This window comes from Salmo salar, chromosome ssa04 (genome assembly GCF_905237065.1).
Source record: "Salmo salar chromosome ssa04, Ssal_v3.1, whole genome shotgun sequence".
In the NCBI taxonomy this organism is placed as follows: Eukaryota; Metazoa; Chordata; class Actinopteri; order Salmoniformes; family Salmonidae; genus Salmo; species Salmo salar.
Window position 1 is genome coordinate 37,411,176 of NC_059445.1, and position 27,553 is coordinate 37,438,728.

Here is a 27,553-nt window from a genome sequence, read left to right on the forward strand (position 1 = left end):
TTTCATGAATAATTGAAAGCAATTGGCAGGTTTGAATAATTAATGTGAGAGAAAGGCATCTCCTGGAGCCGGTTGCTGTGCTGGGATTAACTTGCAACACTGCCGGATCCTGCAAGGCTTCTTCAGGCTGGAGATTAGCCAGTCTGGACAGACGTAACATTGTCAGATGATGCATATTCAAGACCTCTTGAGGTCCTTTGATCATAATTGGACCAGTAACTCCGTAGCGGCACAGGCAAAACTCACCTACTCCACCATAGAATAGCTACAGATGGAGATGTGCTTAGTTGACTCGAGTGTGGAGACTTGTTTTCCAGTCATAGAAACTTCTGAGGCCGTCACTATCATGATTGCACATGAATAATGAATGAGCAGCCTCAGAAAAACATATGCAAGCACACAACTACCGATACATGGGCTAAATGCATATCCAAACAGACATGGCACATCTTCTACACTTTTTTGTTTTCGCTCATTCTTTCACCCAGCCTACAATCCATGAACATTTTAAAGGCGATTCTTTGGACTTGGCCCAGAGCAGGGGAACTGACGGCTGCTCTCTGTCTGGCTTTAGCCTGGGTGCCTAGCCTCAGTCCTTTTCCCTGACTCAGTACCTGTGGCTCTCGGGCCTCGTTCCAAACCACCAGCTCAGAGCTTTCTAACCCCCAGGGGGGACTTTAAAACACAAATGCTCACACAGGAGAAAAGATGCCGAGGACATCCACTAAGCTGATGGGACCCAGGTGGCACTAAACTGCAGAGGCCAGTGTGATAGTTCATACTGACAAGCCAGTCAGAAGGTTGGCATTTACGTGCAGAAAGGCTTGATAGAGCTGAGGAGACAAGAGGTCAGCAGCAGCACTCTAGTGTGAGTTTTACTTGCCTTTGGCTTTACCCCTTAAAATGGGCCTATACTCGCACAGAATACATAAACGCTTGATTGAGTGGGAGCACATAGTGATAACCATACGTTTTTCTAGTGTTTTCCAATAACTATCCTAAATGTCCATGTGTCATATAGAATCATTGAACTGTTTTACACTACAGCTATTTGGTGTGTATCAGAATGTGTTGGGGAAATACTAAATCACTAAGCTAAGGACCCTGAGACTAAACGCCTCCCTCTGCAACTGGATCCTGTACTTCCTGACGGGCTGCCCCCAGGTGGTAAGGGTAGGTAACAACACATCCGCCACGCTGAACCTCAACACGGCGAGCCCCTCACAGGCTGACTACACGCGAGCCTTGCAAAATAAATTTAGAGATCTAGATTAGTCAATTATTGCTCCCGCGTGCCAACGAGCGTCTGCGTTGCCAAGGGCTAAAATAGAAGGCAGTTCTATTTCTGACGCAGATCGTGCTGCCATCTCCTCATTGGTTTATAGAAGCAGGTACCCACGTGCCATCTCCTCATTGGTTATACCCACGTGGGTGACTGAAAGAAGAACGAGGTCAGTGGCGGTAATGCACCTAATTTGTGAAAGTTGCCAATCGCAATATAAAGTCAAGAGAAGAAAAAGCCTGGGAGGATGACTAGAAACGATTCGGTTGACTGTTTTATCTGTGGATTAATTGGTGGAGTAGAGGGCCTTGTGCATTTCAAGTAAAATAACAACTCAATGTTTATATCCCAGGACAAATTAGCTAGCAAGTGCAAGCTATCTAGCTAAATTGCCATAAATGTTTAATGCTTTTCGACCTGTCCCCAAATAAATATAATTGGTTGAGTTTGTTTTTGATATTTTAACCTGCATGTCGTAATCGCGTTTGGTGTGGGGGGACAAAATACATTTATGCACGATGGCGCACGGGCGCAGCCGGTTTGGGTTCCGTGTCAGGGGTGCGTGCTCAGTCCCCTCCTGTACTCACTGTTCACTCATGACTGCACGGCCAAGCACGACTCCATCACCATCATTAAGTTTGACACAACAGTGGTAGGCCTGATCACCGACAACGATGAGACCGCCTATAGAGGTCAGAGACCTGGCCGTGTGGTGCCAGGACAACAACCTCTCGCTCAACGTGATCAAGAAAAAGGAGATGATTGTGGACTACAGTAAAAGGAGGACTGAGCACGCCCCCATTCTCATCGACGGGGCTGGAGTGGAGCAGGTTGATAGCTTCAAGTTCCTTGACGTCCACATCACCAACAAACTAACATGGTCCAAGCACACCAAGACAGTTGTGAAGAGGGCACGACAAAACCTATTCCCCCTCAGGAGATTGAAAAGATTTGGCATGGGTCCTCAGATCCTCAGTTTCACAGCTGCACCATCGAGAGCATCCTGGTTAACTGCGTTGTTGGTTAAGGGCTTGTAAGTAAGCATTTCACTGTATCCGGAGAATGTGACACATACAATTTGATTTGGAATAGGCATGTATTCGGCACCGACTTAGCACCGCCAGGCTCACTCTTGGATGGAGCTGTGTCCGTTTAAGTAGTAGGCTGGAGCTAAATCACAGCCATGCAGCTTTGGAACATAATTAAAGAAAAGACAGTCAATAGGGTCTCTACAAAATATTAGCGTCTTTGACACTAAATGCAATGACAATTGGTTAGGGTTTTTTGAGAGATCAGCAGGGAGGCAAATGACAAAAAAGCCTTTAAGCAGGTTATTCTGAGCATCGCCAGCAGTCTGGTGTGGCGTTCTTTTAGATCCATGCCCCCTCGACAGACCGCGAGCTGGCAGATGGTCTCTGTGCTGGGCATGTGTGTGTGTTGCTCTGCTGTGCCCTCTACCTCGCCCCAGGCGGCCAGCCTTTGATGTCATCCCTGTTCTCCCTTGTTTGCCCTGATTGATCAATTGTGTTCTGAATGGCCTGGTTCTTCTGCAGGTAGGGTATGTGCTGCAGCACCTGTTACAATATGACCGCATGTCATCCCCACCAGCCGTCCTTAAATTTGACCTGAATGTGTTCCACAAGAGGTTGCTTTGCTGCCCAGACATCAGAACTGGTTTAGCTGTTGTTAATGAGAGCACAGCAGAGCTCCCCAGTGGACAGTGGTTGAAGCTTGTTGGAGAAAGGGTTGGCTACCCATTGGGAGGAGATGCAGGTAGTGCTGAGCGATTTAGTGCTTTTTGAGGCCTGTTTCAGTTTGATTATTACAAAATAATCAGACTTCGATTTCGATTATTATGTTTACATTAAATGCACTCTGTATTATGCGAGTTGAATTCTCTAACACAGAATAATACAATTAATAGAACTCCTATGATGGTAATGACTGCATTACTGCTTATCACTTAACCATAGTTTATTCACATTACTTTAATAAAATATCACAGTTGTATATTACATTTGTTTTATTTGACGACTTTATTAAGTCATCATCTCATCTCTGTAGAGTTGCTGCCTATGCTATCTGACAAAATCAATACCAACGGTCACTTAGATCATGTATTTTCAGGCAGAGATGTATTGCGAAGCAATCAAGCAACTGCTCGCTCTCCCTCCCGATCACCGAGTGTACAAAACATTAAGAACACCTTCCTAACATTGAGTGTGACCCTCTGAACAGGCTCAATTTGTCTGGGCATGGACTCTACAAGATGTCAAGTGTTCCACAGGGATGCTGGCCCATGTTGACTCCAATGCTTCCCACAGCTGTGTCAAATTGGCTGGATGTCCTTTGGGTGGTAGACCGTTCTTGATTCACACGGGAAACTAAGAGCGTGAAACTCAGAAGCATTGCAGTTCTTGACACAAACCGGTACGTCTGGCACCTACTACTATACCCCATTCAATGGCTCTTAAATCCTTTGTCTTGCCCATTCACCCTCTGAATGGCACACATACACAATCCATTTTTCTAGTTCCACTGGTACTCCTAAATTAAAATTCCAGGTCGCGCAGCAAAATATTTAGCCGCAAATATGAGTAAAATGGTCGCACTGTAGAGCCATGTCTGGAGAAACTGCACATTGAGCTCATAGAAAAACCCTGAACGAAATGGTATTCAAATAATTGAACCAATGACGGTCAATTACTTGTTTATAAAATAAATGTTTAATCGCTCAGCACTAAATGCAGGGAAGGAAGAATGAAAGGTGGGCCCCTTTCAGAGAGTGAGATGATGCTTCTGATTATTGGCCTAATACCTGCTTGCTTCACCCTGAAACGTAATCTTCCACGTTGTTTCAGTGTGCATGCCTTTTCTTTTAGAATACACACACACACTGACGGAGAGAGACAGACAATTCTACTATTGCAAGGCCCTGCTTTTTATCACCAGCTCTTTGGGTTCCATCTCTGCTCCCTGAGCATTAAGGCAGTCTTCACATTTAATTGTTACGCTCAGATCCAAATACTGACACGTAAGAGATTAATTCCATATCCGTAACTCACTTGGAGAAGGAAAAAGCCGGAAACACAAGTCCATGAACGTCGTTGGTTATGCTGTGAAAGAGCGAGAGCGCGGAAATGTTTCCATCCCCCTCCCTCCTCCACCCCTACCCCCACGGCACTGCTCGAACAAGACCCCATCGCCACTCTCTTCAGCTGCTGTTCAACTCAATTATCTGAATGGCTGAGTACTAGCCTGTACCCTTTTAATAATGGCATGTTGTGTTTAGGAATTCTCTGCAAGCTGGCAATTACAATGGCGGGGGAGGAGGGGGCCACATTAAACTTACCCCTCCCTCACCTGCCTTCCTCTCACCAAGCCAAATTAAATAGTAAAGGTGACTCGCCACGCTCACTCTCACCTCCTTTCTCTTGCTCTCCCTTCCCCTCTCAAGCTCCCTCTATACTCTTGCTCAGTGTCCATGCCAGGCTTCTATTCTCCTTTTATTTAGTTTGGTTGCATTTTATGTCTGGTATTATTTTTACAGAACGATGTGCATATGGTAGTTATGTAAGATATTTGGTGTGGTAATCCTGCTTTAGTCACATATGCTCAAGCTGTCATGTCTGAACAATTGCCTATTTTCTCTTTAATCATTTTGTAAGTTTTTTAATTGTGTGTGTGTGTGTGTGTGTGTGTGTGTGTGTGGCAGTTCTTTCAGGATAAAAAGAGCAGTCATGTTATTTGTCTGTTTCTCATGTTCCTGTAATGCCAACAGATTGTGTTGTCGTGAGAGTATTGTTCATAGAAATTCAAATCTCCTGACTTGGAAAAATGTCAATGTTCATTGAGGTGGCAGGTAGCCTAGTGGTTAGAGTGTTGGACTATTAACCGAAAGGTTGTTGGATTGAGTCCTCGTGCTGACAAGGTAAAAATCTGTTCTGCCTCTGAACAAGGCAGTTAACCCACTGTTCCCCGGTAGGCCATCATTGTGAGTGTTTTTAACTGACTTGGTTAAAGAAATAAAATAAATGCATCACTGCGTTTTCCTTTTCTTTTTTTTTTGTCAAATTACTATTTCAATGCGTTTTGTACACCAGTGCTGAAAGGGGATGGTGTAGTGGAAAAAATATTATTTTTATGTTCTGAGGAAAATGTCTTCTCCCAGTGGTGTGCTCCAGTCAGCTACCTCTGAACATGCCTCATCCATCGGAGTGTTATTGCAGGCCCCCCTCCCTCCCCACCAGACTGGACTCCCTGTGCGTTTTGAGTCCATCACCCCACCCTTCGTCTCCTCTTCTCCCCAACAGTGACACCATTGGAGCAGGGGGAATGTAATGGCCTAAAGTGGATGAACTTCAGTGTGAAATGACCCCATTTTAGTGAAATGCTGTTGCCCTGATGCCAATTGCTCCCAAGTGCATTGACGCCCCGCTTCTCCAGTCCCGGCGCCTTGTCATCTTAACCTTAACAGTGGTGTAACTTTGTATCCCCTGTGTAACTTGATAGTAAGGTCACACTGTACAGTCAAGGCCTCTAATCGCTGTGAGTATTTAACTCCACAGATATAATGCTTTGTTTTTCATTAGAATGTAGTCAAAATACGTAGTGAAGAATGGGACTAAAATTGAACCAAAAGAAAGTATATGTCACAATAGAGGTTGTGTCTGTAAAATGTATGTATAATCTGGAAGTAGAAGCCTAAGTGGTGGTGTTCATTAGTTTGCTCCAATTAGGGGAGGGGTGGTAGGGTTAGGGGTAAATAATAAAGGAAAATATAATTTTATATTTGCAGTACGAGTCAAAAGATTGGACACCTACTCATTTAAGGGTTTACGTTGTAGAATAATAGTGAAGACATCAACTATGAAATAACACATGGAATTATGTAGTAACCAAAAAAGTGTTAAACAAATGAACATATATTTGAGATTCTTCAAAGTAGCCACCCTTTGCCTTGACAGCTTTGCACACTCTTGGCATTGTCTCAACCAGCTTCATGAGGTAGTCACCTGGGATGCATTTCAATAAACAGCCTTGTTAATTTGTGGAATTTCTTTCCTTAATGTGTTTGAGCTAATCAGTTTCATGAGGAATGTTTTTCAAACAGTCTTGAAGGAGTTCAAACATATGCTGAGCACTTGTTGGCGGCTTTTCCTTCACTGCGGTCCAACTCCTCCCAAACCATCTCAATTGGGTTGAGGTCGGGGGATTGTGGAGGCCAGGTCATCTGATGCAACACTCCACTCTCCTCCTTGGTCAAATAGCCCTTACACAGCATGGAGGTGGGTTTTGGGTCATTGTCCTGTTGAAAAACAAGTGATAGTCCTAGTCCCACTAAGTGCAAACCAGATGAGATGGCGCATCGCTGCAAAATGCTGTAGTAGCCATGCTGGTTAAATCTGCCTTGAGTTCTAAATAAATCAGTGTCACCAGCAAAGCACCATCTCACCACCTCCATGTTTCACGGTGGGAACCACACATGCGGAGATCATCAATTCACCTACTCTGCGTCTCACAAAGACACATTGGTTCGAACCAAAACTCTCAAATTTGGACTCATCAGACCAAAGAACAGATTTCCACTGGTCTAATGTCCATTGCTCGTTTTTCTTGGCCCAACCAATTCTCTTCTTCTTATTGGTGTCCTTTTAGTAGTGGTTTCTTTGAAACAATTTGACCATTAAGGCCTGATTCACGCAGTCTCCTCTGAACAGTTGATGTTGTGATGCATTTGTTACTTGAACTCTGACCAATGTAACTCTGAAGCATTTATTGGTGCTGCAATTTCTGAGGCTGGTAACTCTGCTGCGGAGGATAAGTCCATTAAAGGTACGCTGGGTCTTCCTTTCCTGTGGCGGTCTTCATAAGAGCCAGTTTCATCATACCGCTTAATGGTTTTTGCGACTGCATTTGAAGAAACTTTCAAAGTTCTTGACATTTTCCTCTTTGACTGACATGTCTTCAAGTAATGATGGACTGTCATTTTTCTTTGCTTATTTTAGCTGTTCTTGCCATAATATGGACTTGGTCTTAGCCCTATTTGGTATATCTTCTGTATACCACCCCTACCTTGTCACCACACAACTGATTGGCTCAAACGCATTAAGAAGTAAAGAAAGGTACACCTGTTAATTGAAATGCATTCCATGAATCTGGTTGAGAGAATGCCAATAGTGTGTAAAGCTGTCATCAAGGCAAAGGGTGGCAACTTTGAAGAATCTCAAATATTTTTTGGTTGTTTTTGTTTTACACTTTGCTTACTTTGCCGCAGCCCGTCTGGTGTTCAACCTTCCCAAGTTCTCTCACGTCACCCCGCTCCTCCGCTCTCTCCACTGGCTTCCAGTCGAAGCTCGCATCCGCTACAAGACCATGGTGCTTGCCTACGGAGCTGTGAGGGGAACGGCACCTCCGTACCTTCAGGCTCTGATCAGGCCCTACACTCAAACAAGGGCACTGCGTTCATCCACCTCTGGCCTGCTCGCCTCCCTACCTCTGAGGAAGCACAGTTCCCGCTCAGCCCAGTCAAAACTGTTCGCTGCTCTGGCACCCCAATGGTGGAACAAGCTCCCTCACGACGCCAGGACAGCGGAGTCAATCACCACCTTCCGGAGACACCTGAAACCCCACCTCTTTAAGGAGTACCTAGGATAGGATAAAGTAATCCTTCTAACCCCCCCCTAAAAGATTTAGATGCACTATTGTAAAGTGGTTGTTCCACTGGATATTATAAGGTGAATGCACCAATTTGTAAGTCGCTCTGGATAAGAGCGTCTGCTAAATGACTTAAATGTAAATGTACTACTTGATTCCATTTGTGTTATTTCGTAGTGTTGATGTCGTTACTATTCTACAATGTAGAAAATAGTAAAAATAAAGAGAAACCCTTGGAACTTTTGACTGGTACTGTATTTCTTACTAAATAAATATGGGGGATGGGAAATTATGCAGATAATAACATTGATTGAAGCCACAATCTATCTGCAATTTTTTTAAAGCTGATCTACCCACTAAAAAAATGTAAATACGTAGTTTGAAAAACCTAGGGCGTGTTTAATGTCATGTCATGGTGGACACACAAACCGAGAGGAAATGGGGGTTAGTAGTATTCAGTATAACAGCACATTGCTGTTCTCAGTTAAGGGAAATAGACTGGTAACTACAAGTGGCTCTAAAATGTCCATTCGCTCTGCGCCTACTGACAAGGCAAGGTTTGCACATTCTGAATTACTCATAATTATTTCTTCAGGGTCGATATGTATTAGCTATTGAGTTTGATCTGATCTGTCCAATTGTACGCCAATCTCAGTCATTTAAGTTAAGGGACCCAGCAAAGCGGAAGATATTGGTTGTGGTGTTTGCTCATGGTAAGAGTGGATATAGAGTGGAAGAGAAAAGGTGCGACAGTCTCACTCGTTGGCACCTCAAATCAAAAACGCAGGGAGTGTCATTGATCTGGATGTTTTAAGATGCGTGCTGCAGCCCGAGCCATCCCTAGTGTTTCAGAACGGCATCGCTGATTCAAGAAGACGTGCAGTCATACATCTCACTGCTGTCTATCTCCCGCTCAGAGTTCTGAGAAAAGGCTGGCATGCAATCAACACGTTTCCAGTGCCGCTATGCACCTTCAATCGCCTTTTGCAGCCCTACTTTGTTCTTATTGACTGTGCTCCATTAAAGTAAGAGCATATTTATTTTAGCCTCCGTTTGTTACAAAACAGTCTAGACTTCTTGCGGTTTTACTGAGCCAAAAGTCAAAGCCAGTAGTGTAAAGATTATTGGCCTAATGGATAGTTCAGGAAGCACTCAATTTGCCCTTCCACCTCATGAGGCTTTGCCAGAGAGGGTTGGAGGTGAGAACCGAGTTATGGGAGAAACAACCCCCTCACCACAGCCTTAAGAATGTATGTAATAAAGTACCGGTATGTCGTCTCCACAGGGAACCCTGCTAATGCATATGATAAATGGTTAGTGGTGAAGCCCATGCCTGTGGTTCCATTTGCTCCATTTTCTAAATGCACAGTCATAAGTTTCAAACAGGACACTGTGACTACAAGTGCCAGTGAGGATGAGCAGTCCGCATGCTTCGACCATAGACTTAAACAATGGGACCCAAGGGAGCTGTTTGGGGATGTTGATAATGCCCAACTCACCCCCTTTCCGTCTTATTGTCCACTGTAAATTGAGCTGCGCACCACTTTTTTAGCCATTAAGATGCAGCTGTATAGATCACTCAAACTTGACTCTGGACCTCCAAAGCCAGTTCAACTGCATTTTTCCAAAAATGACTCCCCTCTCATCAGGGACTGCTTTAGTCACGGAACACCAGGTGGGTGCAATTAATTATCAGGTAGGACAGAACCAGCAGGCTCCGGACCACGTAGGGTAAGAGTTGAATACTGCTGGAATAGACTATAGAGGAAGCTCATGTTTTGGCAAGTGGTTATGATCAGGGCTGTGTGAGCAGTGCGTACTATGGTGCCTTGTCTCTGAGTGTCAGTAAATGTTGTCAGGGCAGACTGTGTACAAACCACCTAAAGCAATACGGAGAAGAAAGCAGGTAGGTATGCCAGCGCTTGGCCTACCATCTGTTAGCTGGTGATTATTTAATTGCTTCTTAAGTCTGTGTTTGTTGAACCGATGCCACAGATGGGCCGATTCTAATAACCTCTCAACTCTTCTTAATTCATCTGTGTTGCTGTGCTTGTCAGCACAAATTGGTTTTTCGCTGTTGCAAATCCACAGGCGCAGTTTGAGGGCTATTGGCCCTCTGTGCCACTTTTTTAGGGGGTGGCGGTGTGTGCGAGTGCGATGGCATTTTCAGAGAACTGAGCCAAGGTTTCAAGGAGGCCAAACTGCCATATTTATCTCCATACAACTGTAGACTAAGAGTTGTCTGCAGTTTATTTCCCCCAGCTGCAGTACTCTGTAAACATACAATGCATTCGAAAAGTATTCAGACCCCTTCACTTTTTTTTGTTTAAAAAAAAAAAAATACAAATAAATAAATTAATATATAAACATTACAGCCTTACATATTTTACATTTAAGTCATTTAGCAGACGCTCTTATCCGGAACCCAAACCGGCTGCGCGCGTGTGCTATCGTGAATACATTTATTTTGTCCCCCCACACCAAACGTGATCACGACACGCAGGTTAAAATATCAAAACAAACTCTGAACCAATTAAATTAATTTGGGGACAGGTCGAAAAGCATTAAACATGTATAGCTAGTTAGCTTGCACTTGCTAGCTAATTTGTCCTCTTTAGCTAGCTTGCTGTTGCTAGCTAATTTGTCCTGGGATATAACATTGAGGTGTTATTTTACCTGAAATGCACAAGGTCTTCTACTCCGACAATTAATCCACACATAAAACGGCCAACCGAATCGTTTCTAGTCATCTCTCCTCCTTCCAGGCTTTTTCAGCTTTGAATTTATATGGTGATTGGCATCTACACTTTTACCACGACAACTGGCAAAACATTTCGTCTTTCAGTCACCTATGTGGGTATAACCAATGAGGAGATGGCACGTGGGTACCTGCTTCTATAAACCAATGAGGAGATGGGAGAGGCAGGACTTTCAGCGCAATATGCGTCAGAAATAGAAAGGAGTTCTATTTTAGCCCTTGGCATCGCAGATGCTCATTGGCACCCACGCGCGAGCAGTGTGGGTGCAATAATTGAATAACATGGATTTCTAAATTTATTTTGCGACGCTCGCCCATGCGACGTGTCCGGTCTGGTCAGCATGTTATTCTAAAATAGATACATTTTTTGCTAATTCATAAAAAAATTAAATAAAATATCATATTTACATAAGTATTCAGACAGTTAATACTTTTAACGCGACTTTGGCAGGGATTACAGCATCGAGTCTTCTTGGGCATGGCGCTACAAGCTTGGCATGTCTGTATTTGGAGTTTCTCCCATTCTTCTCTGCCGATCCTCTCGAGCACTGTCAGGTTGGACGGGAGCGTCGCTGCACAGCTATTTTCAGGTCTCTCCAGAGATGTTAGATCGGCTTCAATTCTGGGCTCTGGCTGAGCCACTCAAGGACATTCAGACTTGTCCCGAAGCCACGCCTGCATTGTCTTGGCTGTGTGCTTAGGGTCGTTGTCCTATTGGAAGGTGAACCTTTGTCTCAGTCTGAGGTCCTGAGTGCTCTGGAGCACGTTTTCCTCAATGATCTCTCTGCATTTTGCTCTGTTCATCTTTCGCTCGATCCTGACTAGTCTCCCAGTCCCTGCCGCTGAAAAACATCTCCACGGCATGATGCTACCACCACCGTGCTTCACCGTTAATGTGATGCCTGACATTCAGGCCAAACAGTTCAATCTTGGTTTCATCAGACCAGAGAATCTTGTTTCTCATGGTCTGAGTCCTTTGGGTGCCTTTTGGCAAACTCCAAGCAGGCTGTCATGTGCCTTTTACTGAGGAGTGGCTTCCATCTGGTCACTCTACTATAAAGGCCTGATTGGTGGAGTGCTGCAGAGATGGTTGTCCTTCTGGAAGGTTCTCCCATCTCCACAGAGGAACTCTTTCCAGTGTCCATCGGGATCTTGGTCACCTCCCTGACCAAGGCCCTTCTCCCCCGATTGCTCAGTTTGGCTGGGCGGCCAACTCTAGTAAGAGTCTTGGTGGTTCCAAACTTCTTCCATTTAAGAATGATGGAGGCCACTGTGTTTTTCGGGACCTTCAATGGTGCAAAACATTTTTTGGTACCCTTCCCTAGATCTGTGCCTCGACACAATCCTGTCTCGGAGCTCTACAGACAATTTGTTTGACCTCATGGCTTGGTTTTTGCTCTGACATGCACTGTCAACTGTGGGACCTTATATAGACAGGTGTGTGCCTTTCCAAATCATGTCCTATCAATTGACTTTACCACAGGTGGACTCCAATCAAGTTGTATAAACATCTCAAGGATGATCAATGGAAACAGGATGCACCTGAGCTCAATTTCGAGTCTCATAGCAAAGGGTCTGAATACTTATGTAAATAAGGTATTTGTTTTTTGTTTGTAATACATTCGTTATTATGGGGTATCGTGTGTAGATTAAGGATCTTTTATTAAATCCATTTTAGAATAGGGCTGTAACGTAACAAAATGTGGAAAAAGTCAATAGGTCTGAATACTTCCCCAATTCACTGTATGCATCATTGAAGGTGTAACAAACAATTTCTCCTGTAAAAGATCAATAGCTGTGAGAGCTCCTGACGTTTTAATTGGTAGTGCTCGTGATACATCTCTGGGAAGGCAAATCCTATTGCTTTCCTTTACAATCCATTGGAGTAAACTCTGCCTCCTCTACGCTTGGATCATGACGAGCTGATGTATCAATCTTGGCGTTCCTTAGCTTTTTTTCCCCTTTCTCTTAAACCTTACCAACCTCTGTCTTCTGGTCCTAGTATAGTTTACTTCCTCCTCACACTCTCATTTGTTCACTGCCTGTTCATTGTCTACAGCTAATGGGGATATGGAAGCTGACAAACACTAGTGCTGTGGATGTTTCCTGTAGCGGGACCCTCGATAGAGGTGTGTACACACCCTCTCTTTTCATTTTAAAATGGAATGTATATTATCCTGCCCTGGGTTAAATAATGCACACGTTCTTCTAGAATGAATTGAGTGTCATCTTGGAACATATTTTTGTATTTGTCTGCTGTTTTTCATGGTGGTTTAACAAGGTTACCAGTATCTGGTGATGTCTGTTATTCCACCTCTCTGAAATTAAGATTAATGAGGAAGTGCGGGTGCCAGCTGGGACCAAAATAGATTTTGTAAATTGGCTCTCTGCTGAAGTTTAGAGGTGGACAGTGGGATGAGCAACATGCTTTCTATAATTCTCACCTTCTAGCCTTACAACGGACACGCATCCAAGCGCCACACATCCAAGCTAGTATGGGTGAGTTCTCAGGACTGCTTTCATTCCTAACCCTTTTCCACAGAAATCTGTCCCTTATCGCTGAACTCCCACAGAGGCCTTGGTTGTATGTTGGCTTCTCCCACTGAAAGCTTGCTGTAATGTGGAAAATCAAAGCTTAATTCCGCATCGAGGTAGAGGGGAGCTGATTAACTGGAAATGAAAAGAATACAAATAGTTCAGAGTAGAAAGTTAAGCCTATTCATTTAACGGAGTGGCCCCGGATTGTTCCTCTAGACAAAATATGTGCATTGATTGAAACTAAACACAGGGAGGCTATGCTATAGTTTAACACCATTTGCTAAAACATTTGCTCAAGGTACATAATTCAAAAACAACACTAACTCAAGATCTAAATGAAAATCCCCATGAAACCGATTCAGATCAAATGGTTGGTATGTAGATGCTATATGGGTGTTTCACAGGTAAAACTTGAATGATAATTCTTCAAGATGAACAGAAATGGGAAGGGAGGGTGACAACAATTGGTGTGTAAAGTAGAGGTAATCAAACACAAAACGCAGATTGTGATTCGGATCTTCAGATTTGGGGAAAAGGGATCCAGGGTGGCGGGACGGGACTGTTACCTACGGATCTGCAGCCTCTACCATGATTTAATACAGTGCTATTGCCTCAGATCCTCTTTTCTTTCAGGAAGTAACATGATTAACTGAGGTAGTGGGCAAATGAACCAGGGGAGGTTTTTGAGTTTCTTAAAAGGGTTTTAGTTTAGACATCCAGTTGTGTCTCGCATAACGGACATATCTGCACACCCGCGCTCCGAGCAATCCACTTAAGGCGTCCGCATGCTTCCCAGCCGAAACAGTTCAATAGAATTCGTGCATATTAGATTAATTCTGACTATTTTGATGAAGTGTATACTGACTACGGCATCTCAAAATGGACAAACGGTACCATTGCTGCTTTTTCAATATAAAAATTAAGCGAAAGGTCTTTTAAGGGAGTACGCGAGCACACTCGTTTGGTTCGCCTAGCACACTTTGGCTAGCCGGCAGCCGAACTGAAGCATGCTGACGACTTAAACAATCATGTTAGCCCTGGTCTAATCGCCGGTAATGGAACAGATGGCGCCCTTAGGCTTATTTAAACAAAAAAAAACAACATGGGTAAAGAAAAGGCATGTAAGCGTGTGCTATTTGTGCAGTTGGTTCCAATCAATAGAGCACGATGTAAAGCTATGGGATCAGGATGAGTTTAGTTTTGTCTGTGATGTGTGTACCTATACATCGTCCTCTGGGGGGCCCTACCTATACATCGTCCTCTGGGGGGCCCTACCTGGCATCACTCAGACGGCTGGCTGGCTGGTCTCAGCCAGATAGAAGCTGTTTAATGAGTTGTTGTGCGTTGTAATCCAGACGGGTCAAGGGCACAGCAATGTCTAGGATGTCATTATAGGGATTATGAATTAACCATTTAAAGACCTTTATCTCATACTGGGCTGGGTGTGTAGAAGCGCCACTGCATACTGTATAGTGCAGTCTTGTCATTGGTTAACAAAGGCAGGTAGTCTTTGTATCCTCCCAACCTCTCTGAAAATAAGATTTTAGGTGTGACTTGCCACAACTCCGATGACCGTAGCCTGAATCTCTCTCAAATTCAGAGGCCATAGCAAAAAAAGTGCCTGTGTCCTCTAATAAAGGTAAGGTTTGTGTGTTTCCCCAGCCTGCCTCTGTCTCTGGGTGATGTCTGTCAGTTGTTAAAGCAGCTATAAATAGCGTCCTTTTGCCGTGTTGTGCAGCCTAATTAAGAAGGGGGGACGAAGGTGCTCCCAAGCATCTGGGCTTGGCGCGGAATGGCTACCCTGTTCATACGAGCTAGTATTTGCACACCGCTTCCAATTATCCCCAGTAACGTGCTATGCCTTGTGTGATCCTCCAACATCCAAGGGTACTCCCACAGGAATCACGAACTGAAGTTAATACAACTTTAAAGGAACAATCCCAGATTTTTTTTTTTTTAAGTAAAAAAATGCACTTACATTTTATTTTCAAATAAATCACCTCCCAATATTCTTCTGAAGGTTAGGGAAGAAATATACATCCCACTTTTAGTAAACAAGAGAACAATGTAGATTTATGTCTGTCTGAGACACATGTTCCACTCCTCGCTTGATTTATGGTAATAGCTCTGGCGTTGTGTTTCCAGAATCAATTTAGCCAGTTAAAAATTGCACACAGAATGGCGCATTCTGACTCATTCTCTTAACCAGCTTCACCTGGAATGCTTTTCCAACAGTCTTGAGGTAGTTCCCACAAATGCTGAGCACTTGTTGCCTGCTTTTCCTTCACTCTGCCTTCCAACTCATCCCAAACCATCTCAATTGGGTTGAGGTCGGTTGATTGTGGAGGCCAGATCATCTGATGCAGTTCTCCTTCTTGGTCAAGTAGCCCTTACACAGCCTGGAGGTGTTGGGTCATTGTCCTGTTGAAAAACAAATGATAGTTCCACTAAGCACAAACCAGATGGGATGGAGTATCGCTGCTGTGTGCTGTGGTAGCCATGCAGGTTAAGTGTGCCTTGAATTCTAAATAAATCACCAACAGTGTCACCAGCAAAGCACCATCACACCTCCTCCATGCTTCACGGTGGGAACCACTCATGCGGAGATCATCCGTTCACCTACACTGCGTCTCACAAAGACACGGCGGTTGGAACCAAACATCTGAAATTTGGACTCATCTTCTGTATACCACCCCTACCTTGTTACAACACAACTGATTGGCTCAAACGCATTAAGAAGGAAAGAAATTACACAAATTAACTTTTAGCAAGGCACACCTGTTAATTGAAATAATTCCAGGTGACTACGTCATGAAGCTGGTTGAGAGAATGCCAAGAGTGTGCAAAGCTGTCATCAAGGCAAAGGGTGGCTACTTTGAAGAATCTGAAATATAAAATAGATTTTTATTTTTAACACTTTTTTTGGTTACTACATGATTCAATATGTGTTCATCATTTTGATGTCTAAACTATTATTCTACAATGTAGAAAATAGTAAAAATAAACCCTTGGATGGTTAGGTGTGTCCAAACGTTTGCCTGGTACTGTATATTGTGAACCGGCCATAATAATAAATAAAAAAATATAGGTGTTTTTATTTTTTTTATTTTTTAGGCCATATCGTCCTAATTGAGGTGACAGACAGAAATGATCACTGCATCATCGCATAACATAAAATCGAAAGGTATAAGGCATTTGAAGTGGCTGCAGCACCGCCTCTTCGTTGCGCACTGCAGGATGGGATATGTTCTAACTCTACAACATGACTATGACATAGCGAAATTCCAGTGGAACGCTATATTCTTTCTTTTCAAAGGAAAAGGAATTTGAAAGAACAAGAGATGGCCCTTTTGTTTTTTTGTTTTGTTCTCAACCTGTTGTAGTGGTTGCGATTAGGAGTGTCACGAGTGGACGTCACATCAATAGTCCTCTTAGAGTGACTGTGGAGATCTGAGCGCTACAGCAGCAGGTGGATCAGTTGTACCCACTGGAACTGATTTACATTACATTACATTACATTTACGTCATTTAGCAGACGCTCTTATCCAGAGCGACTTACAAATTGGTGCATTCACCTTATGATATCCAGTGGAACAACCACTTTACAATAGTGCATCTAAATCTTTTAAGGGGGGGGGGTTAGAAGGATTACTTTATCCTATCCTAGGTATTCCTTAAAGAGGTGGGGTTTCAGGTGACTCCGGAAGGTGGTGATTGACTCCGCTGTCCTGGCGTCGTGAGGGAGCTTGTTCCACCATTGGGGTGCCAGAGCAGCGAACAGTTTTGACTGGGCTGAGCGGGAACTGTGCTTCCTCTGAGGTAGGGGAGCCAGCAGGCCAGAGGTGGATGAACGCAGTGCCCTTGTTTGGGTGTAGGGCCTGATCAGAGCCTGAAGGTATGGAGGTGCCGTTCCCTTCACAGCTCCGTAGGCAATCACCATGGTCTTGTAGCGGATGCGAGCTTCAACTGGAAGCCAGTGGAGAGAGCGGAGGAGCGGGATGACGTGAGAGAACTTGGGAAGGTTGAACACCAGACGGGCTGCGGCGTTCTGGATGAGTTGTAGGGGTTTAATGGCACAGGCAGGGAGCCCAGCCAACAGCGAGTTGCAGTAATCCAGACGGGAGATGACAAGTGCCTGGATTAGGACCTGCGCCGCTTCCTGTGTGAGGCAGGGTCGTACTCTGCGAATGTTGTAGAGCATGAACCTACAGGATCGGGTCACCGCCTTGATGTTAGTGGAGAACGTCAGGGTGTTGTCCAGGATCACGCCAAGGTTCTTAGCACTCTAGGAGGAGGACACAAGGGAGTTGTCAACTGTGATGGCGAGATCATGGAACGGGCAGTCCTTCCCCGGGAGGAAGAGCAGCTCCGTCTTGCCGAGGTTCAGCTTGAGCTGGTGATCCGTCATCCACACTGATATGTCTGACAGACATGCAGAGATGCGATTCGCCGCCTGGTTATCAGAAGGGGGAAAGGAGAAGATTAATTGTGTGTCGTCTGCATAGCAATGATAGGAGAGACCATGTGAGGATATGACAGAGCCAAGTGACTTGGTGTATAGCGAGAATAGGAGAGGGCCTAGAACAGAGCCCTGGGGGACACCAGTGGTGAGAGCGCATGGTGCGGAGACGGATTCTCGCCACGCCACCTGGTAGGAGCGACCTGTCAGGTAGGACACAATCCAAGCGTGGGCCGCGCCGGAGATGCCCAACTCGGAGAGGGTGGAGAGGAGGATCTGATGGTTCACAGTATCAAAGGCAGCAGATAGGTCTAGAAGGATGAGAGCAGAGGAGAGAGAGTTAGCTTTAGCAGTGCGGAGAGCCTCCGTGACACAGAGAAGAGCAGTCTCAGTTGAATGCCCAGTCTTGAAACCTGACTGATTAGGATCAAGAAGGTCATTCTGAGAGAGATAGCAGGAGAGCTGGCCAAGGACGGCACGTTCAAGAGTTTTGGAGAGAAAAGAAAGAAGGGATACTGGTCTGTAGTTGTTGACATCGGAGGGATCGAGTGTAGGTTTTTTCAGAAGGGGTGCAACTCTCGCTCTCTTGAAGACGGAAGGGACGTAGCCAGCGGTCAAGGATGAGTTGATGAGCGAGGTGAGGTAGGGGAGAAGGTCTCCGGAAATGGTCTGGAGAAGAGAGGAGGGGATAGGGTCAAGTGGGCAGGTTGTTGGGCGGCCGGCCGTCACAAGACGCGAGATTTCATCTGGAGAGAGAGGGGAGAAAGAGGTCAAAGCACAGGGTAGGGCAGTGTGAGCAGGACCAGCGGTGTTTTTAGCCTCCTACCTTTTTGTTTCGCCGTAGTGCTTTATCGGAGTGTGACTGCATGCTGGTACCACATTTACTACATCCGTCGCTAGCCGCAGCAGTAGTTGGGATCGGTCTGTCTATCTGCTTGTCGGGCCGTCTGTGGGCGCGATATTTCATCATGGTCACAGATGGATTGAGTGCGACCCAATTCAATTATGCATTTTATGACAGCCAAGTGGTGGTTGAACGCTACTGGAATTCTGACGAGTGCTTAGCAGTTATGGAAAGACTTTCAGTTTACTGCCTCTTTTCATGTTTCATATTTGTGCTGTTTCAGTAGAGCATTCAAAGTAAACTACATTGCACAAGCGTGCAGTGGTGTATCATATTGGATTTAGACCCACCGCTTCCCCCAGTCTTTATCTCTGAAAACACAGCCGTTTCCCCTGTCCCCCTCCCCTCCCTCCTTTTTAATTTCAGGAGACAAACAGGACACCTCCAAACGGGCAGTAATCCCCTTACCCTCATGCCGGAGTCAGTCCATAGGGGGGATTATGTCAGGGGTACAGCTCACAGGGTTAGCACCGTCCCAATGACAGGAGATTAGCACACATTAGATAAGCAGCGGGGTGGGCTCGCCGCTCACACCAAACACTGGCCATGCTGTGCGTGGGGGGGGGTGAACCCGCTCTCTGTCCAAGCAAGTCCTCTCTAAGGGTTGGCAGAGGGACTGGACCAGCAGAGCAGTCGTGGTGCTTATTGATGCGTGGTGGTTTTACTCAAAACCTGCAGTCCCCGCGGTTACATATTGTGTGGATGGGTGGCGGGCGGATTGAATAAAGAGAAAACAATACCTTAGCAATTTATACATTGAGGTTTCATTATTTTAGGCTATCTGGCATTAGAGCGTAAGCCTAAGCTTCAGGGCCTTAATGTACGTGTGCCAAATAGCCTACAGCCTATCGCCAAATGCTTTTGGGAATGGGAAGAAAAAGTTAACATTGATCCACGGATGCTAAAAGGACAATGTCGGAGTTGAATTCAATAATAGAAAAGCTGCGAAACGGAGAGTTGAAAATAAACAAGGGTAAGTAATGTAATGTTGGGCTAGATTTGGTGAAGTGGTAAAAAAGGAAGACATCAGTGATATTTGTGAGGCGCTATACAAAGTCTGACTGTCACAAGATGGGGACTTCAAATAGGCCTATGGCACATCAAGGGAACTGTAGCCTACTGTTTAGATGGGTAAATTTGGAAACTGAAATCTGGACACTGACTAGGTCTATAACCTCTCACATAGCCTTAATATTCACTCCTACAGAATTATGCATTTCTTGTAGTTCACATGTAGGCAAAATTCTGATTTAATTCTTTCAGCATCTGGAGAGGAAGGGAATGCACAGTTAGATACCACCTGTAGAGGTGCTAGTTTTATCAGCATAATAAAAGCCGATTTTAGTGTTTAAACCACATAAAATATGTATCCAAGCCAAACTGAAGTCTTATTAGAAACATGTTGGGTCGTTTTCAAAGATTTCTATTTCCTTACCACCGGCCAAACTGATATAATTTTGGACAGCAAATCTTTATATTTATATATATATATATATAGGAGCATTTTCTCCCCGGTCCCTAAACGTCTTTGCTCCGCAAAAGAAACCGAGATGACAGAACTTTACCGACGTCAACTAGATTGAAGCATTCATTTATCGATTTATGACATCGTTCTGGTGAGCAAGGGTTTGTTTAGTCTTCTAGGGCAACATGTAATGACAGAAGAGAAACTGTATGCTCCTAATTATAGGCAAATTGACTAACAAATAGCCTACCAAAATGTTTAAAATTATAAACCGATACGTATCTAAATCAGGCAGAAAGAAATCCTGCACCCTCTCTCAAAATCCTTCTGCCATCTGACTGTAGCATACGGTCCCTTTTCTGTATTAGCGGTTAGGGTCCGGGTTTCAGATTTTCACTATCACGTATAGTCGGGCGGTTATGGGTGGGTTATTAGCAATTGCGGGCGGGTGAACAAACAGCTGACCCGTGCACCACTAGTGGTGGTACAGTGTGTGCTGGGCTGGCGGACTGTGTGTGTTTGTCACCAGATGTAAGCAGCGCGTGTGTGTGTGAGCTCAGAGCCGAGCTTAGTGAGGCTGGTGGTGAAGTGGTGCTAAAGCTCTGAGAGCAGAGAAGAGCAGAGCGCCTGTGGAGGTAGGCAAGCAGCATTAGCTAGCAGAGTGGAGAGTGGAGGAGCACGAACAGAGACTGGCCTGGCAGGGGCACACACAGGCTGCTGGAGGGCCCTCGAGGTGGACATGGGAGGATAGAGCTCTCCAGACGCGCTTCACAAGGTACTGTGGCTGATGCTTTCCTGCAGAGTAGCTCCATTGAGGAGAAAAGTGATTGTATGGTCTTATGAAGGCTAGGCACTTACAGTTCCTTCAGAAAGTACTCACACACCTTGACTTTTTACACATTTTGTTGTGTTACAGCCTGAATTTAAAATGGATTAAATTGAGATTTTGTGTCACTGGCCTACACACAATAACCTACAATGTCCAAGTGGAATTGTGTTTTTAGAAATGTTTTACAAATTAATTAAATGATAAGCTGTATTGTCTTGAGTCAAGTATTCAACACCTTTGTTTTGGCAAGCCTAAATAAGTTCAGGACAAAAGATTTGCTTAACACGTCACATAAGTAGCATGGATTCACTCGGTGTGCAATAATAGTGTTTAACATGATTTTTTTAATGACTACCTCATCTCTGTACACCACACATACAATTCTCTGTAAGATCCCTCAGTCCAGCAGTGAATTTCAACCGCAAAGACCAGGGAGGTTATCCAATGCCTGGCAAAAAAGGGCACCTATTGGTAGATTGGTTAAAAAAAAAAAAAACGTAAAGCAGACATTGAATATCCCTTTTGAGCATGGTGAAGTTGTTAATTACATTTTGGATGGTGTATCAATACACCCAATCACTACAAAGATACAGTTGTCCTTCCTAACTCGGTTGCCAGAGAGGAAGGAAACCGTTCACCATGAGGCCAATGGTGACTTTAAAGCAGTTACAGAGTTGAATGGCTGTGATAGGAGAGAACTGAGGATGGATCAACAACGTTGTAGTTACTCCACAATACTAACCTAAATGATAGGGTGTAATGAATGAAGCCTGTACAGAATATTCCAAAACATGCATCCTGTTTTCAACAAGGCACTAAAGTAAAACTGCAAGAAATGTGGCAAAGAAATGAACTTTATGTCCTGAAAATAGTTATTTTTGGAGCAAATCCACAACACATTACTGAGTACCACTCTTCATTTCTTTAAGCATGTGATCGGAGACCCATCAACAGTCATAGACGGCAAAATCCTAGAGGAAAACACAGTTCAGTCTGCTTTCCAATAGACACTGGGAGACAAATTCACCTTTCAGCAGGACAATAACTTAAAACACAAGGCAAAATATACACTGGAGTTGCTTACGAAGAGGACACACAATGTTCCTGAGTGCCAAGTTACAGTTTTGACTTAAATCGGCTTGGAAGTTTATGGCAAGACTTGAAAATGGTTGTCTAGCAATGATCAACAACCAACTTGACAGATCTTGAATCATTTTTTAAAATGATAATGTGCAAATATTGTCCAATCCAGGTGTGCAAAGCTCTTAGAGGCTTACCCAGAAAGACTCACAGCTGTAATCGCTACCAAAGGTGATTCTAACATGTATTGACTCAGTGGTGTGAGTACTTATGTAAATTAGATCTTTTTGTATTTCATTCTCAAAACATTTGCCAAAATGTCTGAAAACATGTTTTCACTTTGTCATTATGGGGTATTGTGTGTAAATAGATGGGTGAGGGAAAAATGGTTTTAATCCATTTTGAATTCAAGCTGCAACACAACAAAATGTGGACTAAGTCGAGGGTTATGAATACTTTCTGAAGGCACTGTATGTCCTCTCTGTAGGCTTAGGCTATATTGAACAAATGTTATTCACTGGTTCACATTGAATCCTTAGAGTTCAAACTGATTAATTTTTTTTACTGGAAATGTTCTGGATCCATCTATGCAGGTGTCCCATGTTGGACACCAGGTTGTGGCCACTGCCTCGGCTCTGTCTGTCTTCATATGCCGCTTGTTTGCGCATTTGCTCCAGTCTAGATAAACAGGATTAGATATTTAGGATTACACTTCCCTGACCCTCCCCATATTGTGCTGGTCTAGGCCTTTTCAGATTGCTAATGCTTTGTTTTAACCCTGCCTCAGACCCAGAGGTAACTACCAACCCAATGCCACATTGATTGATATCCAATTGGGTGGCTGATGACCTGAAAAAAAATGATTCTCATATGATTCTGAGTCTCACAGAATTTGAATGGGTATTGGTTTTATATTCAGTGGCTTTTCTTGTCGGTTTTGAAAATTGCTTCTCCATGGGCCATTTCATGGTACACCTTTTTTAGAACAGCCTCAGTCTGTGCATAAAAATAAGTGTTTAGCAAGCAAGAATAGTGGCTGCGCTAAACGAATGGCTGCGTGGAGGCAGTAAACAGCATTGCGGTTGTGACTGACTTTTATTGCCAATTAATAAGCAAGTGAGGACAACGGTGTAAGAACTAGGGATTTCATCTTGTTTTTCAGTCATACCATAGTAAAGATGACACACTCTAGTAGCTATTATGATGCTCTACATTCATGGCAAATCATATTAAAATGCACAGAAAACTTAAGAAATTCCTTTGTGCGGTAGATAAAAGTTCAGCGCTGGGATTTCAGGCTCCTCAGTCAAACAGATTTAGATACCATCAGAAAGCATTGGCGCTCTTAATACATTTATTTTTATTTTTTTAACTTCTGTTTGTTACAGCGGCTGATCGCATTTCTCTGCACGATCTCGTCTGAAGTTTTGCCGTGTCTGTTTTCACGGGTGGCAGTTGCCAGCTCTCCACAAAATAATTCAAATTCATATGGAGACAGGAGACTTTGTGGTGATGTCTGATATAGGATAACAGTTTGACTTCTGCTTTCTGAAGGATGATGTGGTTGTGCTTTTCCTTTAGAAGTGGTAGCTGGAACAGTTGATCCAACCAAAGCTTGTTTTTAGCCTTGTTTCACATCGTTTATGTCCTCCCCCTAGTTACTTAACCCTTTACACTCGTGGGAATTGACCTATATGTCTTGTGCTAATTGTAATATTTCTTACAGAAGAAATATGAAATCCATATGCATAAATAACCATGGTAGCAATTGAAAGGGAACAGTTTGAGGATTATGGGAAATAAAATGAGCGAGGTGCTGAATTTCAGAACGGCTGTCAAGTCAAAACTCTTACAGCACTGTGAAGCGCAGAGCCAGAGCTCTGACGTCATGTAAATCATGTTACTGTACTAAGTCCAATTTAGACGTTTATCTGTGCCCAAATCTGCCATTTTCAACCCGTATATGTACAGACAGTCAGCAATATTTATGTTCTTCATGTATGTGTTGGCAGAAAGATTCCTCACTCATGTGAGACTTCTATGGTATGCCGAATATCAGTGGAGGATTCCAAAGTCTCCTAAGTCATATCCCTCCCTCTGATGTAAGTTGGCCTCAACATACATTCGGTTTATGTGTAACAGCCTATATTATCCTGTTAGCATGGATCCCTCTGTAATGGCTATTCACCTGGGTTGTGTTTAGCCTTAGCAACCCTTTTGGTTCCTAACCCATCATCGTTAAGCTGATCTATCTGTAAACCGAAGCCATGGTCTTATTACCCATACCCCAGACAGTCCAACGCTGTGGTGATTCAGAGACGTTCACAGCTTCTAGTGAAGTGAGTCAGACCTCGGTGATGATAGTAGTTAGTCCGAAGACTAATTAGCAGTAACTATCCCAGTGCCTTAGAATACAGAGCCTGGCTAATTGCACATAATCAGTGGCTGGCAGTTGCATTTTAGTACAAGCATTAACATAATGAGCACATTCCTCACTCTACACCAGCTCTCCACTATTTTGTTTCCTTTTATCGACGTATTGATTGCAAGAGCTGCAATAACACAACATAACCTCTGGAACAGGAAGCAACATCAGTGTCCACATCTGGCTTTTGAAGAGGTATTTTATAATGTGTCTGTCCTCCTCTGACGTCTACCACAACATGCTGCTCCTCCATCGTACTGCCGCCAAACCACTCCCTCTGCCCTGTGTCGACTAGATCCACCCTGACTTCTTTTTAGGTGTACAGTGGAGACGAAAGTTGAGGCAGGAAGGGAAGCCCATTAAAACCTGCATTAGTCTCAGTCTGCTAAGCCCTCATGCATGAGCAAGGACCGGGTTCTCAGTCCGTCGTCATGTGCTTCAAACAATGTCTGTCATTGTGAATGTGAAATGGCACTGGGCCCAGGGGAGTAGGCCTGGGTACACTCTGTGAATCTGAAGTTAGGGTTGCCTGAGACGAAGAGAAAGCAGTCCTGCAAGGCTAGCCACCCAGGGCCAGCGGCCAGGGATTGTCTTGTAGCCCAAGCCTCTGGCGCAGTTACCCACGGTGCTCATTACAGGAAGTGTTCCGGTGTTACTGGCTCTACCCTCCAATCAGTGGCTCGCTAATATTCCGAGTGTTGAGGCATGACGCCTTTGTTTTTTTCACGTTATCTTTTTCATTTCAGTAGCCCATCTCCACTGTCCAAATTTGCTTTGAAAATAAAAAGAAAGGATTGAGAAGAAGCCTTGACTAAGATAAAGCAAAAGCAGAGAGGCTTTGAAGACTCGATCTTTGAACTTTTTTTCTGTCTTTAAATTATTCCACTGTGTCATACAGCCCCTCATATGCAAGGAGAACTCAGTCTCCTAAATGTGTTGATATTCCAACCTTTTCCCTCTTCTAGTCTCTATTCTCCAATAAAATCCCATTGATTGGTTGACTCGGATGACCAGTAATTCCAGCACATTAAGATCTCTGACCGTCTATTACATTCTAACAACGCGATTGATTAGGTGCAGCGGCGTTCCAATTTGAACTACTTTTAATAAGGGTAGTTGATACAGATTCCTCACATACCTGAGGTTATCCTGACATAACGTTCAAACAATTTAAAATGGGCGGCCTACGTTTGAAAATACAATTTCTTGTCCTCATTTTGATAGCCAAATTAAAGATGGTATTCCTAGAGTTAGTGGAACATGAGTCCATGCTTAATGGTTCTCTCCACATCTGTTCCTTAATGTGTCGTAAGGGCCTTTTGTACTGTATGTGGCTGAGTCAGGGGAGAGCTAAGAGCGTATTGCTGTCCCTCTCTAGGAACACATGATGCATGACGTATGTGATGCCCTGAGGGGAAGGGTGTGTGCTAGCACTGATCAAGCTCCTAGAAAATGGCCGTGTGTGTGTGTGTGTGTTCCCGGCGGCCCTCCGCTCCTTTTCACGTCTGTCAGAACTCTGACTGCAAGAAGAAGAAGAAAAAATGGACTTTGGGAACTTGGGAGTTGGTGACTTATTGGTAAATGTCAAGGTCCTTATTTTCCCACATTTCTAACAGTCCCGTTTCTCCCCCCCGCCATCTCAGCATTTTTGGTATGTCAATGTAGAGGCTTTGGAAACTTGTGACACAAAAGCAATTTGTGAGCTTTGGTGGAGTGAGCGGTGTGTTGGTGACGCAGACAGCCATTCTCCACTCGTGCTCATTAATGTTGCTCATGCTATTATTACTAAAGGTATCATTTCTCAAAGTTAGGATCGACTTCCTGCGCTATAGATACACATAAGACTCAAATGCCAGGAATACCACTCTTTCCCTTCCATTCTCCCTGTTTTTGTCAGCTACATGGAACAAAAAGAACACTCCTGAAAGCCGTTGTCACTCGTCTTGTAAGACTATCTGCCGTCATTTCAGCCTGGTATTCAGTTTCTCAGAAGAGACAATTGATGTGAAGGAAAAGCGCGGTGTATTGATCTGGAGGAGATGTGAAAATTCTGTTATTTTGTCTGCTATTTGCCTCAGGCACTGTGACTCATGTCACTTACAGTGCCTTAAGAAGGTATTCACCCCCCCATTGACTTTTTCAAAATGTTGTTGTGTTACAGCCTGAATTTAAAATTGATTAAATGTAGCTTTTTTGTGACTGGCCTACACACAATACCCCATAATGTCGAAGTGAACTAATGTTTTTAGACATTTTTACCTATGAATTCAGAAATAAAAGCTTATTGACTCTCTTGAGTCTAAGTATTCAAGCCCTTTTTTATGGAAAGCCTAAATAAGTTCATTACTAAAACTGTGCTTAACAAGTCACAATAAGTTGCATGGACTCACTGTGTCCAATAATAGTGTTTAACATGATTTTTGAATGACTACCTCATCTCTGTACCCCACACATACAATTATCTGTAAGGTCCCTCAGTCGAGCAGTGCATTTTAAACACAGATTCTACCACAAAGACCAGGTAGGTTTTCCAATTCCTCACAAAGAAGGGCACCTATTGGTAAAGGAAAAAAAAGAAAAGGCTGACATTGAATATCACTTTGAGCATGGTGAAGTTATTAATTACGCTTTGGATAGTGTTTCAATACACCCAGTCACTACAAAGATACAGTTGTCCTTCCTAACTCTGTTTCCGGAGAGGAAGGAAACAACTCGGAGATTTCACCATGAGGCCAATGGTGGCTTTAAAAAATAAATAGCATTTTAATGGCTGGGATAGGAGAAAACTGAGGATGAATCAACAACATTGTAGTTACTCATCAATACTAACCTAATTGACAGAGTGAAAAGAAGGAAGCTTGTACAGAATAAAAATATTCAAAAATATGCTTTTACAAAGTATTGACACAGGTGTGATTACTTACGTAAATTAAATATTTCTGTATGTCATTTTCGATACATTTCTAAAAAAAAAATGTTTTCACTTTTTGTCATTGTGTGTGCTGTAGATGGGTGAGAGAATCCATTTAATCAATTTTCAATTCGGGCTTTAACACAACAAAATGTGGAATAAGTCAAGGGGTGCGAAATACTTTCTGAAGGCTCTGTATCTCCACTGCCAGAGAACAAGAAGACACAGATATTCAAACCTTATAC

General features: G+C 43.7%; 1 protein-coding gene across 4 annotated transcripts in view; it reads left to right on the forward strand.

Moving 5' to 3' along the window:
* The window catches only part of LOC106602927 (bifunctional heparan sulfate N-deacetylase/N-sulfotransferase 1), a 112,549-nt gene that overhangs the window by 36,518 nt on the left and 48,478 nt on the right, over positions 1-27,553 (forward strand). Inside the window, exon 1 of one of the 4 annotated variants that reach the window (XM_014195943.2) lies at positions 19,219-19,571. The exons of 2 other annotated variants lie outside the window; for them this stretch is intronic. The gene's annotated coding sequence lies outside the window, so the exon portion shown is untranslated. Of the gene's footprint in view, positions 1-19,218; positions 19,572-20,600; positions 20,839-27,553 lie in introns of those variants that run through there. One more of the 4 variants, XM_014195942.2, reaches the window with a different exon arrangement.